We start from the raw sequence: 17,426 nt of genomic DNA, 5'->3' as shown, positions 1-17,426 counted from the left end.
TTTGTATGAATATATCATCATTTGTTCATTTTGAGTATGCAGTATTGTGCCCTCTTTTCACTTAATACAGATATCATTTTTCATATCTTTAAGTAGCCTTTGAAAAATATTTTTGATGGTTATATAATGCTTCATATGGCTAGGGTATATTTTACCAGTATTTAAACAGGTATAAACAATGAATACTTGATAAGTATATTAAAAAAATACCTGTTTTTGATCGTCTAGATTGTTCCTCCCCGTTTTTTGACAAATATAAATAATGTCGCAGTAAAAATTCTTTATATACAAGTTTTTGTTCACATCACTGATTATTTCCTTAAGATATATTACTATAAGGGGAATATTGGGTTAAAAAGAGTAATGTATTGATATTACCTGATTACATTAAAGCTTATACTAATTTCTCATAGTGTGTTTTGTACTATTCTGACAACATTGAGTTTAAAACACATTGTCTTGTTTGATAGTTAAAAAGTGGTGGTATGTTTAAATTTTTTTGGTTTTATTGATAACTTATGAGGCTCAACAGTTTTTCAAATATATTAGTTACTTGTCCATTTTGATTTGTCTATTTTAATTTGCTAAGTTTTATTGCATTGCTTGATCAGTCTTCAGATGTTTATGTGTTGAGGGTATTAGCGTTAAGTCTATTCTATTTGTTTGATTTTACTGCTTTAAAAAAATCGGCTTTTAGTTTTGTGGGGTTTTTTTTTTTTTTGCGGTATATCGGCCTCTCACTGTTGTGGCCTCTCCCGTTGCGGAGCACAGGCTCCAGATGTGCAGGCTCAATGGCCATGGCTCACGGGCCCAGCCGCTCCGCGGCATGTGGGGTCTTCCCGGACTGGGGCACGAACCTGTGTCCCCTGCATGGGCAGGCGGACTCTCAACCACTGCGCCACCAGGGAAGCCCTGTGTTTGTTTTTAATGTACTACAGTTTTAAATGTTATATGGTCTAATCTATTAAATTTTTTGGTGTGATTTCTCCCACTGCTTCTATGCCTAAGTAATTCTTTCTCACGTGTGATCAGATATTTGCTGATGCTTAAAAAATTTTTCTTTTTAATTGAGGCATAATTGACATATAACATTGTGTAAGTTTAAAGTATACGATGTATTGATTTGATGCATTTGCAGTAGGATTGCCATTGTAGTGTTAGCTAATAACCTCTATCCAGTCATATATCATTTCTTTTAGTGTTGGGATGCTGATGCTTTTAAAATCATTTTGTATATTTACCGACCAATTATTACAATTCAGATATTAGGAGAAGTTACTTGTCTAATCAACAGACAATCTAATACTTTTTGGAGTCTTGCTTGGTAGTGGAAAAATGGCCATTTAAGATCTAGTCCTATTCAAATTGTAAATGGTTCGTTTAAATATTGTTCAAGTTCTCTAAGAAAAACTTCTGCCTCTCCCCACTTCCTCCCCAGTGTGTCTGGGGGGAATTTTCTGTATTGTCCTGGTGGGAAGGGAGGGTGCGGGCTCCTCGCGTCTTTGTAGTAATGTCTCTTGTCCACCAGGTAGCTGATACCTCTCTTGCCTGCCCTGCTGAAACCTGCAGTTGGTGACTTGTAGTCCATCTTTTCCCCCTGGTAATGCTGTCAGAGAGTATTTACCATCTTCCCCTTGCTGTCTTGGCCTAAACTCTTAGCTCTCCTCGGCTCCTTTGGATGTTGTTCCATTCTCATCCTCTTCCGTCTAACTCTGGAGCATCCACTGGCAGGCTTACCAGCTCTCAACTTGGTGTCCACCCTGCACGGGAGGCAAGAGGGATACACTGTTTCTCTTATAGTTGCTTTATTTCTCTTTTTTCTGTTACATAACCACTGTCTTTCTCATCAGTCTGAGGTTACCTAATATAAATAAAACTATTTGCCTACTTGAGTACAACAGATAGGTTTGATCACCTGAGATAGGAACAGCTTGTCTGTTTTATACTTGAAAGATATTTTACTTTTTTTTTTTTTTTTTTTTTTTTTGCCGTACGCGGGCCTCTCACTGTTGTGGCCTCTCCCGTTGCGGAGCACAGGCTCCGGACGCGCAGGCCCAGCGGCCATGGCTCACGGGCCTAGCCGCTCCATGGCATGTGGGATCTTCCCGGACCAGGGCACGAACCCGCGTCCCCTGCATCGGCAGGCGGACTCCTAACCACCGCGCCACCAGGGAAGCCCTAGAGTAGATACTTTGATGAAAGACAATCTGATAGACTCTAGTCTGCTAGAAGAGGAAGACAATGAAAAGAAACTAACACAGTGATAGATGTGTCCATTGACTGCTATGGAAACTTTGAGAACAAGCATGGCACTCAGTTTGGGGAATTAAAGAAGCCTCCCAGAAGGAATTGACACCTGAACTGAATCTTCAAGGTTAATGAGGCATAAGCCAGGTGAAGAAGGTAAGAAAAAGCAATCTAGATTTTGGGAACAATGGCAGGGAATCCTGAGAAGTTTATTAGTTCATTCATGGACTTGCAGGCAATTTGGTTTGAGTGGAATGAAAAGGCTGAAGTTCAGGCAGGTCGATAATATGGATGTCCTCAAGTGGCATGCCAAGAGGTTTAGATTTTATCCTGAAGCTGACTGGAAGCCTTCGAAGGATTTTAAGCTGAGGGATAAAATAATTGTATATCTGTTTTAGGAATACTGCTTTTACAGTATGTGGAAAATAGTTTGTATAGGCTGAAAATTCAAGGGAGAAAGATGTATTACAAGCATGCTGTAATTCAGGCTTAATGTGATGAGAGCCTGGAATAGTGGGGATGGAGAGGAGGGGACAGTGTCTATATACTTAGGAGGTAGACTTGGGGATTGATTTAAAAAAATTTTTTTATAGTTAATTTTTATTGGAGTATGGTTGATTTATAATGTTGTTTCTGCTGTACGGCAAAGTAAATCAGTTATACATATACATATATACACTCTTTTTTAGATTCTCTTCCCATATGCGTCATTACAGTGTATTGAGTAGAGTTCCCTGTGCTATTGTTATCTATTTTATATATAGTAGTGTGTATGTGTCAATCCCAATCTCCCAGTTTATCCCTCCCGCTCCCCCCTTCCTCTTGGTAACCATAAATTTCTGTGACTCTTCTGTTTTGTAAATAGGTTCATTTGTAGGCATTGGTTGATAGAGGGTATTAAGGATGACTTTCACATATCTGGGTCACTGGTAATAGTGTTTACAATGAGAGGAGTCGGAGTAGATCTTTGGAAAGATGAGGGATTTGGTTTTGACTGTGTTGAGTTTAAATTGCCTGTGAGATATTTAGGAGGAGTCCATTTTATCATTCTTTGAAGCCTCACTGAAGGGCATTTGAAGATTATCTTTGGCTTTGAGGGCTTCTTGGAGGTACTTATGGGAGGAGGAACTTTAGGGTCTAGAGCTTCCAGAACAGGGATGTGTAATGTATCTTGGAGAGAATGGCATTGTTTAGGATACAACCTAAGTTTGAGTGACACACCTGTTCTTCATTCGTCTAGTATTTATACTTCTTTCCCAAAAGGATTTGGTTTTATTAGATGCCATCATTCAGTCTGGAACAATTTCATGGCATGCACCCACGCCAAGTGCCTCTGGTCCTCAGGTATGGTTGGTGTGTTTTATGTCAAAACAGTATTTGGTTGCCTTTGGCTAAAGTGTCCAGTTCCTGGTCCAGTCACTTGTAGCTAGGTTAGTAAAGTAGTTTTCTCTTACCATGTGTAGTATGAGTCATAGCAAGTTAAATAAGGAAAGCATTTGAACTGTTTTGCCAAAAAGTTACTTGTTCTTATATAGGCAGATCCCAGTCCCTACTTGAGGCGTCATAGTCTCTTCCCCCCACCCCCAATTCCCCTGGTTAATTAAGCCTATGAGACTTGGAACGTTTTGGACAGCTATGGCTACTAGTAGAAATTTGATAGGTGAAAAGTTTTCTGAAGTATCTGGACTGATTTTATTTCAATATGTTAATTATCAGTAAAACTAGAAATAGTCAAGATTTTAATTTATGAAATAGCTTATTATATTTCAAAGTTTATGTTGTATAGGCTGATGACTAGCTGCTAATTATCATGATGTTGGTATGCCATTTGTTTTGAGCTTGTTCAAACTATCAATCTAAGTGTTCTTCACCAGTTTGTAATGCCCTTTCAAAAGCATGTTGGAAACAGTTGAGAAACTTTGAATATATTTGTAGCAATAGCAAGTATAGAGCTACAGTTTTGCTTTCTGCCACAAGATGGTGCTTGTGTACTGTTAAAACAGCATACAGACTGCGCCTGTTCACTTTGGTTAGTACTCCAAGGTCTGTGTTTAGTTGATTAGTGAGAGGTCAAATCATATGAAATCACCAATATTTGACCTTTCTTTGACCTGTAAATATTCCAGTTTCACGTGGTTCAACCTAATAGGAAAAATTCGGCCAAGTACACAACTCTAAAGCCTCTTGGGTAAGTGAAATAAATATGAAGTGGTGAAAATTAGGAATCCATTCTATATATAATTTTACCTTCTGTGTATTACATTCTTGGTTTGGGGAATATATTCTTTCTCTTTAATCATATGCTTTATTCATGGAATGTATGTCGGAACTTTTCAAAATGATACTTTTTTAAAAAAATAAATTTATTTTATCTATTCATTCTTGGCTGCACTGGGTCTTCACCGGTGCTCGCGGGCCCTCTCTAGTTGCAGCATGCGGGGGCCACTCTTTGTTGTGGTGTGCGGGCCTCCCATTGCGGTGGCCCCTCTCACTGTGGAGCACAGGCTCCAGGCACGCAGGCCTCTGCAGTTGTGGCACGTGGGCTCAGTAGTTGCGGCTCACAGGCTCCAGAGTGCAGGCTCAGCAGCCGTGGCATACGGGCCCAGCTGCTCCGCAGCACGTGGGATCCTCCCAGACCAGGGCTTGAACCCACGTCCCCTGCATTGGCAGACGGGCTCCCAATTACTGCACCACTAGGGAAGCCCAAAATGATACTTCTTTTATTTTTTATTTTTTTTATTTATTATTTTTTTTTTTTGCGGTACGTGGGCCTCTCACTGCTGTGGCCTCTCCCGTTGTGGAGCACAGGCTCCGGACGTGCAGGCTCGGCGGCCAAGGCTCACGGGCCCAGCTGCTCCACGGCATGTGGGATCTTCCCGGACCGGGGCACGAACCCGTGTCCCCTGCATCGGCAGGCAGACTCTCAACAATTGCGCCACCAGGGAAGCCCGATACTTCTTTTAAAAACGGCATTTCTTCATGGGGATATCACTATATAGAATAGATGTAGAACTGAAAGACTACAAGACAAAACTTTTAATATTTCCTCATATTTTTACATAGAATTATATTAATTAAATTAGGAATGTTTTTCATTTGGGGGAAATAAGTCTAAACCCATAATAGAGAAACATTAAAATATATTGTCTTTTAAAACTTTCATAAGCCAGAGAAGAGAATTTGAATAGGTTACCAAAGCAAAGATGAGGGAGAATGAACTGAAATTCAATGAAGCCAGGAATCAGAGAGCCAGGGAGATGATTTCAAGGTAAAGGAAGGATTATTCTGAGTCAGAAGCTCTTGTCTTAGGCAGGCTGTGTTTAAAATTAAGAATAGGAACTAGTAACTGAAAGAAAAAAAAAAAGGAACTAGTGGGCATTGTAACCCTTTAAAACAAAATTCACTGCTTGGTTAGACCAGATGTGACACTCTTCATTTTATGAAATAGAAATATAGCTGTTTTCTTTGAAGTATAATATAAAGAGGGTCCCCCAATATATGTTTCCCCCAAATATTAGACAAAAAATCAAATTATTAAAAAAAACATTTTGGAGGCTTATGTTTCTGGCTGTGATGAAATAACTAGGACTAGATTTACATTCTCACCATAAACATCTAGAAAACTTGGGTAAGGGTTTTACATTATACATGAACTGATACAATGTGATGTGAAGAGAAGTTGTGGTAAGTTAAAGATGTATACTGATGCATAGCAAAAAAAAAAAGAAAGAATAGCTAAGAATACAATAGTGGAGATAAAATGGAATCATAAAAAACTTGTAATCTAAAAGAAGGCAGAGAGAGGTAGAAAAGAGGAGTAATGAACACATGGGATAAATAGAAAACAAAGACTAATGTGACAGATTTAAACCCAGTTATGTTGATAACTATGTTAAATGTAAATGGTCTAAAACAGTATAGTTAAAAGGTAGAGAATGTCAGACTATGTAAGAGAGCAGGAGAAACAACTATATGATAAGTAAAGAAATTCACCTTAAATATAAAGACAGATTGGCTAAAAGGGTGGAAAATGATATTCTTTGCGAACGTTAATCATAATAAAGCTGGAGTGGCTATATTTATATCAAAGTAGACTTCAGAACAAGAAATATTATTAGGGATAAAATTACCAATGATGAAAGGGTAAAATCATCAAGAAGGCCTAACTGTTCTAAATATACATGCACCTAGTAACAAGCTTAGAATAAGTAAACAGAAAAGCAGTAAGGCTGCTGCTATGGACTGAATTGTGTACCCCCCCAAAATTCATATGTTGAATCCTTATCCCCCGATGCAATGGTATTTAGAGATAGGATTTTTAAAATTTAATTAATTAATTAGTTAATTTATTTGGTTGTGCTGGGTCTTAGTTGTGGCAGACGGGCTCCTTAGTTGTGGCATGCAGACTCTTAGTTGCGGCATGCATGTGGGATCTAGCTCCCTGGCCAGGGATCGAACCTGGGCCCCCCTGCATTGGGAGTGCGGCGTCTTAACCACTGTGCCACCGGGGAAGTCCCTGGAGATAGGATCTTTGGGAAGTAATTAGGCTTAGATAGATTGTGAGGGTTGGGCCCTCAACGAGGAATTAGTGCCCTTATAAGAACAGACACCAGATAGCTAGCTCTCTATTCTGCTCCTCCCCTCTCCCCCTACGTGAGGACATAAGAAGTTGGATGTCTACAAGACAGGAAGAGAGCTCTTTCATCAGAAACTGACCATGCTAGCACCTTGATCTTGGACGTCTAGCCTCCACAACTGTGAGAAATTTAATTTCTGTTTAAGACTCACAGTCTATGGTAATCTGTTATGACAGCTCAAGCTAAGACATTGATAGAATTCAATAACACTGTCATCCAGTGTTATGAAACTCTCCATTCAATAACAACAGAATATGCATTCTTTTCAAGTGCACGTGGAACATTCAGCAAGACAGGTGATATGCTGTGCTGTGAGACAATTTTCAACAAATTTAAGAGGATTGAAATAATATAAACTATGTCATCTGACCACAGAGGGATTAAGTTAGAAATAAATATCATAAAAATATCTGGTAAGTTCTACAAATATTTGGAAATTTATCAAGACATTTCTAAATAATGCATGGGTCAAAGGAGAAATCACAAAGAATATTAGAAAAATATTTTGAACTAAATGAAGGTGAAAATGAAACCTTGAAATATGTGGGTGCAGCGAAAGTAGTGGTTGGAGGGGAATGTATGTTTTTAAATGTTATGTGAGAAAAAAAAAGATCCAAAATTAATGCTTTAGGCCTCTACCTTAAGAAGCTAGAAAAAGAAAAGCACATTAAAAATCAAAATACAGAGAAGGAAATGATAAAGATAGGAGCAGAAACCAATGAAATTGGAAGTGGACAATTGAAAAAATCAGTGAAATCAATGAAATCAAAAGCTGCTTCTGGGAAAAGATTTATAAAATTGGTAAGTTTCTAGCTAGACTGACAAAAGAGAGAAGGTGAAGATATATTTATTACCAACATTGGAATAAAAGAAGGAATTCTACTAACATTAAAAAAATTATAAGGGAACTTTATGAATGACTTTGTTTATAAATTTGATAACTTAGATCATTGATTGGCAAACTGTGACCTGCAGGCTCATTGCCTGCAGTTTTATTGGAACATAGCCATGTCCACTTATTTATTTATTTATTTATTGGCTGCACAGCTTGCAAGATCTCAGTCCCCTGACCAGGGATTGAACCCAGGGCCACAGCAGTGAAAGCCCAGAATCCTAACCACTAGGCCACCAGGGCACTCTCAGTTCCCAACTCATTTTATGAGGCCAGCATTATCTTGTACCAAAACCAGACAAACTTAAAAGAAAACTTTTGATAAGTTTCCATCATCATCATAGATATAAAAACCCTTAACAAAATATTAGCAATTTAAATTCAACAAAATTTAAATAATTTAATACACATGATTAAGTGGAATTTATCTTAGGAAAGCATTAACCATATTAATAGAATAAAGGAGAAAAACCATATGAGCATCTTTTTTTTTAAAATTATTTTTGGCTGCGTTGGGTCTTTGTTGCTGCATGCGGACTTTAGTTGCGGGGAGTGGGGGCTACTCTTCGTTGCGGTGCGTGGGCTTCTCATTGTGGTGGCTTCTCTTGTGGAGCACGGGCTCTAGGGCACGCAGGCTTCAGTAGTTGTGGCACACGGGCTCAGTAGTTGTGGCTTGCGGGCTCTAGAGCACAGGCTCAGTAGTTGTGGCGCACGGGCTTAGTTGCTCCACGGCATGTGGGATCCTCCCGGACCAGGGCTTGAACCCGTGTCCCCCGCATGGGCAGGCAGATTCTTAACCACTGTGCCACCAGGGAAGTCCTGAGTATCTTATTAGACACAGAAGAAGCATTTGTTGAAAGTCAGCACTCATTCATGATAGAGACTCATCAAACTAGGAATGTAAGAGAACTTGCTTAATCTGATAAAGGACTTCCCTAAACAACTTCTAGCTAACATTATGTTTTTTAGTGAGAGACTGAGCACTTGTAAGACGAGAACAAGGCAATGATGTACACCATAATCACTTCTATTCGACATTGTACTTGAGTTCTAGCAAGTGCAGGAAGAAGAGGAAATAAATGGGGGAAAATATTGGAAAAAGTAGAAATAAAACTGTCTTTATTTGCAAGTGACATGATTATGTAGAAAATTATAAGAAATCACGACTAAAAAGCTACTGAAATAGATCAGTTGGGCAAGATCACAGGTTACACGGTCAGTATACAAAAAATCAACAGTATTTCTATTTAATAGTAGCGAACAACCGGAAAATTTAAAAAGCATAAAAGCATATACTCACTGTTAGATATAACAAAATATTGCATAACCTGAATACTGAAAGCGAGAAAATATTGCTCAGACAAATTAAAGAACACTTGATATTATTAAAATGCCAGTTTTCCTAAAGTTAACATAAAGATACAATGCAATCTCAATCAAAATCCTAGCAGGTTTTTTTTTTTTTTGGTAAAATTGATAAAATAAAATTAACATAGTGTGGAGATGCAAAGGTTCTGCAGTGGCCAAAACGGTTTTGAGAAGGATGAGCAAGTTTGGAGAGCTCACACTACCTGACTTCAAGATTTGCTATAAAGCTACAGTAAGTAAGACAGTGGAATATTGGCATGGGGAATAATATACCCTCATACCTAGGTATTCACGGAGGGATTCGTTCCAGAACCTCACTCCCAACCCCTGCAGATATCATAATCTGACATTGCTCAAGTCCCTTATGTAAAATGGTTTAGTATTTGCATATAATCTATGCACATTCTCTGGTATACTTTAAATCATCTCTAGATTACTTATAATACCTAATACAACATAAGTGCTATAAAACAGTTGGCAGGGCATGTGGCAAATTCAAGTTTTACTTTTTGGAACTTTCTGGAATTTTTTAATTCTGACTATTTTCTACCCACGGTTGGTTGAATCTGTGGATGCGTAACCCACAGATATGGATGGCCAACTATATAGATCATTGGAACAGAATAGAACAGAGGTTGGCAAACTATGGCCCATGGACCAAATCTGGCCTGCCTGTTTTTGTATGGCCTGCAAGCTAAGAATGTTTTTTACATTTTAAAATGGTTGAGAGAAAAAAAATCAAAGAATGATATTTCATAACATAAAATTTAGATGAAATTGAAATTTGTATCTGTCAGTGAAATTTTATTGGAACACAGCCATGATCATTTGTTTATGTTTTGTCTATAGCTGCTGTCATGCTACAGCAGCAGAGTTTGAGTAGGTTTGACAGAAATTTTGTGGCTTGCAGAGGCCAAAATATTTACCATCTAGCCCTTTACAGAAGAAGTTTGCTGCTCCCTGGAATATAGAGTCAAGAAATAAAAAACCCACATATGGTCACTTTGTTTTTTTCAAAATTAATTTCAACAAAGGTGTTAATAGGCAAAGGCTACTCTTTCCAACAACAGTGATAAAACAGTTGCATACCCAGATGGGAAAAAATGATCCTCAACACTTATCTCACACCATAGACAAAAACTAATTAGAAATGGATCATAGATCTACACTTAAAAAGTTGTAAACTTTCTAGAAGAAAATTTTTTTGTTACTTTGGATATAGGCAAAGATTTCTTAGAACACAGCACAAATCATAGAAGAAAAAGTTGAGAACTTGAACTTCATCAAAATTTAAAACTTCTAGTACCCGAAAATCACTTTTAAAAGTGAAAAAGCAGGACATATACTGGAAGAAAACATTTGCAATACTTATGTTGACAGAGGATCTGCATCCAGGATGATATAAATGAACACTTAAAAGTCAGTAAGACAAGTATGAATGAAATATTTGACTAGACACTTCAATGAAGAAGAGATAAGAATGGCTAATAAGCACATGAAAAGATGCTTGAAATCATTAGTTATCAGGGAAATATGGCTTAAAACCATAGCTAAAATTTAAAAAGGCTGATAATACCAAGTGACAGGGTGGGGCTACTGGAACTCTCGTATATTACTGCTGGGAATGTTAATGGTACGATCATGCTGTCATGGTTTGTCACTCTCTAGTTAAACATATACTTACTTACCATGCCACCCAGCAATTCCACTCCTGGTATTTACCTAAGAGAAATGAAAATATGTGGCTATTCAGAGACTTGTACTTGAGTGTTTGTAGCATTTTTCTTTGTAATAGCCCTGAACTGGTCATATCCACCACCAGGTAAATGGTTAAACAAATTGTATCATAACTATGCCATGGAATACTACTCAGTAGTAACACTTCTGATCCAAGCCACAGTGTGGATGAATCCCCAAAACATTATGCTAGACAAAAGAAGCTAGATACATAGGGTATATACTATAAGATTCTATTTTTGTGACATTTTAGAACAGGCGAAACTAATCCATTGTGACAGAAAGGTGGGGATTTCTTCTATAAGATATCAACACTTTCTTCTGGGTGATGGAAATGTTCTATATCTTGATTTTTGTGATTGTTATATGGATGTATGTCAAAACTCATTAATTATGAGCTTAAAGTAGTCCCATTTCATTATATGTAAAATTTATCTCAATAAAGTTGACTTAAAAATACATTTTGTAATTCTCAATTTTCTTCGAAGCTAAAAATATTTCTCAGAAAGCATCTCATTTTTGCCTCTCAAGCATTTGGCTTAAACCATTTTAAATGTCTTACTAGGGGCTAAAATAATATTTACCTCATAGAGTGTTTGAGGATAAGATACGTCTGTAAATTGCTTAGCTTCTGCCTTTCCTCAGTAAACATTATTTGATTGTTAGCCGTTATTATACTGTAGGTAAAACAGTCTAGATGCAAGTGCAGCCGCTGGAGTAGAAATGGTAGCTGTGTGGATTTGAGCAGGTTACTCAAGCATTCTGCTTCTCAGTTAACTCACCTGCAAGTTGGAGAAAATAAATTATGCTTCCTTATAGTGTAGTTTTCAGGATAAAATATAACAATTCCGTGACCGCACATGGCCCATTGCCATAATGTTTTTAGTTCCTTAAAAATAATTTAAATAACAGTGTATTTGTACTAGGACATTATTATTTTGAGAGATTTAAAAAATTTCACTTCTGCCCAATTTTAAAAAATTAGGCTCTTTTTCTATTATTATTTCTGAGTCTATACTTTAGAGAAGGGGTGACTGATTCTGTAATACAAATATGCATACTTTTGGTCTTTTGTTGGAATTTAGTTGACCTTGGAATAATACTGCCCTTGCAGCCTAGAGAGTCATTTTTCCTTTGGAAAACTACTGTGTACTTCAGCAGTTATTAACTTAGGATTTAAACGCAAGCCTCAGAAAATCTGTGCCTTTTATGTAATTGTTTGCAGCGTTTTATACACATACCTCTTCTGCCTTGTCATAGCTTTATAACCATCCATTTTACCTTTGATCTTTCAGCTTTCTCACTTTCATTCCCAAAGAATGGCTAAGCCTTTGTTTTCTTGCCACTGAGTTAGTATTCAAGTACTAATAACTTGGTAATAAATTTCCCGTGATACAAGTTCAGAACTTCATACTCCTTTGTTCTGTTGTTGAAGGCAGGCAGGCAGGCCCAAGGCTCACCACTGAACTTTGGATTAGAGAGTGTTTAAAATATTTGGTATGTTTATTAAATAAAAAATATTTTCACGCCACACAAGTTTAACATTTTTTATACCCTCCCCCCACAAAAAAACCCCACAAAACAAAAGCAGAAGTAAACAAAGCCAATTCTTAAATTAAAAAAATTACTTTTTAAATTCTGGCTTGACTTTTATTTAGTCGTTTTTTTAAAAAATGCTCTTGAGATCCATTTTGAGTTCTTTATACTAAAAGTGTGTGCATTATTTTCCATAAAGGTGAATATAAGGAAATTAGCATCAAAAGAATAATTGTTATCTTTTTTTCCCCTCAAGTTTATCATGATTCTTTAGGAAAGTGCAGCCATGACTTAAATGTGATAAATGCTAAATTTATGGGTTTTTTTTTTACAAGAATTGATCTGTCTTTCTAGTCCTAAATTTGTTTTAAAAATTTAAACAATTTTTATCCTAGATTAGGGGAAATAAACCACACCCTCTGTTCTTTTATTTGAGACTAATTTTATTAATCTATTGTTCAAGTTCTGAAAACCAAGCACAAGACTTAGTTCCCTTTGTGTTTGAAGCACTACTGTCTCACAAATGTCTTTATCTTTTTGTTCACTTGAGCAAAATCTTGCTTTAGCAATGCTTATGGATTTACTTGTGTTTTAAGGAAATATCTGGGCAAAATGACAGTTCAATTTATGAAGCTCTTTTTAAAGTGACAAGTCACAGGTAGATGAGTGGGCTTTCAGTTTTTAGAATTGTGCAAAGAAAATTTATATAGGTTGCTCATATTAGCTCTGAGAAATCTGAAAAATTCTGAATCTTTTTTTCTTTTGTTTTGGAGAGTTCCTTCATGAATTGAGAAACAGTGTTATCTACCAGGTGTTTCTCCTTAATATCCAATCACTTTTTATGTATTTCCTTCAACTATTGATTTTTAGTGAAGAGTTTGTGAAGTTTTTAATGTTCATTGGATTTAGAAAGAAATTTAAATACAGTTTTTAATGCAAGTGCTGTGACTTTTAATAATGAGAGTTTATGTTACATGTTTATAGAAGTTTCTGTAATAATAGAATTTCTTGGAAATGGAATATTGTGTCTAATAAATTCTGGGCAAGATTTGGGTGATCATCAAAATAGGCCATGTTCCAAAGTTTGTTTCTGTGTTGGTTACTGGAAACTTAGAATGTATTTTCTCATAGAAAGATTGTAATAAATGGTGGCAAAGTTCCCAAGATAGCCTATGAAATCTCATTTTAATTACAGTGAACAGTGTACCTTGTAAATATTTCTAACTTTGGCTTCCAAGGAACCTTTTCCCCTTGATGCCACCTGATCAATAGCAGTGAGCCTCATGCAAGTCTGACAATGGCAGGCGTAGAAAAGAAAGGAAGGGGTGGTGGAAAGAGGGAGTTTCCTCCTCTACAGCTTTAATTTCAAATTGTTTATTAATGGAAGCAGGTTTAGTCAGCCCAAAGAAGTGCTTTAAGGTTGGGCATGCTTTAATAGAAGGCTTTAAGACAGGAAGGCTAAATAACCAGATTTAGAAGCAACAGAAAGGCAACTGAAGATGAAAAAAGTGATAAAGGCATTGACCTAGTCCAGGGCATTGTGGGTAAGATATGCCTTATAGCAGTAGTACGGAATCTAATGTTCAGTGCAATGTGAAGTTGTTAAGGAGTGGGGATAACATGCTAGAACAAAAACAATTCCCATATTTTGTAGGGAAATTTCTACTTTATGAAATAAAATCCACGTCATCCAAATTTGCTTTTGTACACGGGTTCTAATTTCTCCACATTCTCAACACTTGTTGTTTTCGTTTTTTTTGGTAAAAGTCATCCTAATGGGTGTGAAGTGATCCCACCAATTTTAACACCACAACTGAGTTCCCGATTCTTGTCTGGGGACATGTTTTTTCTCTGATTCATTGACACTAGGAATACATTTATTGCTAGATTGATTCTTTCAGTATGTCAGTGTCGATCAGTGAGAGTTCTTGATCAGCAAGATGCTGGTGAACATGAAGATGACATCATCTTTATTCATGAGCTTATAGCCTAGTGGGAGAGGGTAGACGATTATAATTCAGAATGGTAAATGACATGATGGTGATTACTACAGACACCTCGAAAGTACACTAGAGCGTTTTTAACTTATTTATCATCAAGATCAGGAATAAGGCACACCATCTCCAAAACTATTCAGCATTGTCCTAGAGGCATTAGTCAGTGCAGTTAGAGGAGAGAGAGAGAGCAATCTAGGCGCACAAGTTTTAGAAAAAAGTTGAATCAAAGAATCCAGCAAGGTAGCATGGTGTAAAATTAACATCTAGAATCTAGTAGCCTTCAAATATACAAGGAGTTATAGGTAGAGTATATAATGATAGAGAAAACTCCACTTGAAGAGAAAATAATGAGGAATAAACTTAAAAAGAAATGTGCAAAAATGCAAGAGGAAAACTTCAGAGTACTCTTGAAAGACATAAAAGTAAACCTCAGCGAATGAAAAGATATTTTTGGTGTTGGATAGGCTGGCTCAACATCATAAAAGCTAGTTCAAAAAATAAAGTAAATGAAAGTACAGAGAAAGAAGTAATGAAGATTAAAACGAATGAAGTAGAGAATAGAAAAAAGTAGATCTAATTGATAAGTCAAAACTAATTTTTAAAGTTAACAAAATAGACAAACCATTAGCTAGCTATCAAGGAGAGAAAAGGGAGAAAGCATTAAAAAAAAAAAGAAATGACAAGGGGGAAATCACTATTGGAACTGAGAAAAATTTCAACAGATTACAACAGACTACTTTGCAGACTTCTGTATAAATATATTTGAAAACGTAGGTTCCTAGGAAAATACTGTGCACCAAAGTTGGCCCATCAGAAATAGAAATAGAAAGCTTAAATGCATCAGTATCCATTGGGAAAAAGTAGAGAAAGTTAATAAGCCCATAAAAAAGCAACAGGCCCATGTGGTTTCACAGGGGAATTTTATCTACTAAGTTGTCAGACTGGATAGTTTTTAATTATATTATATTATTTTTAATTATATTTAATTTATATTGACTAGACAAAGATAAAGGGGAAAGTGGAATCATTGCTTTACATGTGTCCTATAGATTCTGTTATATAGTATTTTCATTATCATTTTTATTAGTAATTCTGTAGTTCCAGTTTGTATTTTCCCTTTCTTGTTACAGTTGTTTAATATAGGTTCAATTTCAGAGTAGAAGGGTCTTCTTTTTAAAATTTTGTTGCTAATTTTTAGTTTATTATATTGTGATTCCTGACCTTTTTTTGTAATATTTCTTTTTGTAGAATCTTACTCATGCTTTCTTGAGATGTAATATAGTATCAGTGTGAATAATGCACTTGAGAGGAAGTATAAAAGATGTGAAGTTTGATATATATATACACATATATATGTATGTATATAGTGTGTGTGTGTGTGTATATCTTGCATAAGGTTTTGTTGTTTAGGTCTTCTAGTATATCCTTATGTATGTTTTCCCCATTTGATCTGTGATGTACCAAGAGTGTTATGTTAAAATGTCTTAGTATTTGTGTGCCTCTACCCATGTTTCCTTACATCTCCTGTAGTCCTTGTTTCATAAGGTTGTTGCTGCACTATTTGGCACACTGATGTTCATATATTATTGAAAATTGAAGATTTTAGCATTAAAAGATGTCCTTTTACATTAGTGCATCTTTAGCTGACATTCTACTTTGTCTGATAACAGGAGAATAATTGCTGTTTTCTTTTTATTTCCATTAATCTAGTATGCCTTTGTCTATCCTTTTCTTTTTTAGCCTTTCTCTGTTTTTGTCATGTCTCTTGTATGTAGCATATAGTTGAATCTTGCTTTGTGAGACAAATTAAAAATCTTTTCATTTTAAGCCCAAAACATATTTGACTTGAGAAACAAAGACTTGTTTTGGATAATCTGATTTGGGATTGGTGGACAGTGTATACTGTTGGGTGGGTGTTTACCATAAATTAAGTGAGCTAAGTCTGCTGCTCCAAGGTTTTAGTGAAAATATATTTGAAGTGCATGATAAGATAAAAACATTTTATGAAATAAATATTGTATCAGCAGAAGAGTATTGTAATTAACAATATTGAAATTTTCTACCTTTTGTGAGTATACCAAATTAAAGAAGGTGCTGCTAAGTGAAAGAATAACAGATATAATTAATATTTATTTAATAAGTCTTAGTAATACCTTTTTGGAGTACTTCCTAGGACTTGAATACTGAATAATTGTTAAATGTGTAATACATCCTAATGTAAGTCAGGTAGTTTCTAGTTCTTTGCTTTCAGTAAATTGTAAGAGTACCCAGTCAAGTTGTCAATTGCCACATTGTTAAACATAATTTTTCATGGAAGATCAGAGTGTAAGTTGTGACACAAAAAAATTTTGCTATAACAAAACTTGGGGGTGATTTACTTCTTAATGTGAATAACATTTTATCAGTGATTTTACCTAGAAAACTGTGAAATAAGAATAAAATTGAGAACCTGTCAGATATAGTAATATACATTGTTTTAAAAAGCCCTATCTCACTGAGAAGCATGCCCACTAAGATTTTACTGTTTTTTTTTAAAGAATTACTTATCAAAATTTGTAATATTTATGTTCCATTATTTATCTGCTAATTATAATTACAATAGTGGTTCATTCCACAAAAAGTGTTTTTTTTATTGTTCATGCATATGATCACAGGAAATACAAACTTCTAAAAATTTAAATTAATATCCAGTATAATAAAAAATGTACGAGAGTTCTTTTACGAGGTATGAGCATTAAGTTTGAAGGCCACTGCCATGGACTTATTTGAAGCGAAACTGAATTAGAGATGGCCATTGCAGAAGGCACAGAGGTGTGTACATTTTTATCTTGATTTTCACATGCATAGGCAAATATGGCAGCTTGATGAAAATGGATTGATTATTTAAAAAGTCTTGAACATGAATATACAGTCATAGTTGGTCTTTTGAGCTCAGTAGCACTCAAAAGTGAAATCTTATTTTCTTTCTATGGTATTTAATATAATTCTCCTATTTATGAAATAATAAAATTG

At 35.9% G+C, this 17,426-nt stretch overlaps 1 protein-coding gene across 7 annotated transcripts in view; it reads left to right on the top strand.

The window, feature by feature from the left end:
• The window catches only part of STAU2 (staufen double-stranded RNA binding protein 2), a 303,363-nt gene that overhangs the window by 52,859 nt on the left and 233,078 nt on the right, over window positions 1-17,426 (top strand). The window lies entirely within an intron of this gene.

The sequence above is a fragment of the Mesoplodon densirostris genome, chromosome 13 (genome assembly GCF_025265405.1).
Source record: "Mesoplodon densirostris isolate mMesDen1 chromosome 13, mMesDen1 primary haplotype, whole genome shotgun sequence".
In the NCBI taxonomy this organism is placed as follows: Eukaryota; Metazoa; Chordata; class Mammalia; order Artiodactyla; family Ziphiidae; genus Mesoplodon; species Mesoplodon densirostris.
This window is presented reverse-complemented; position numbering and strand designations above follow the sequence as displayed.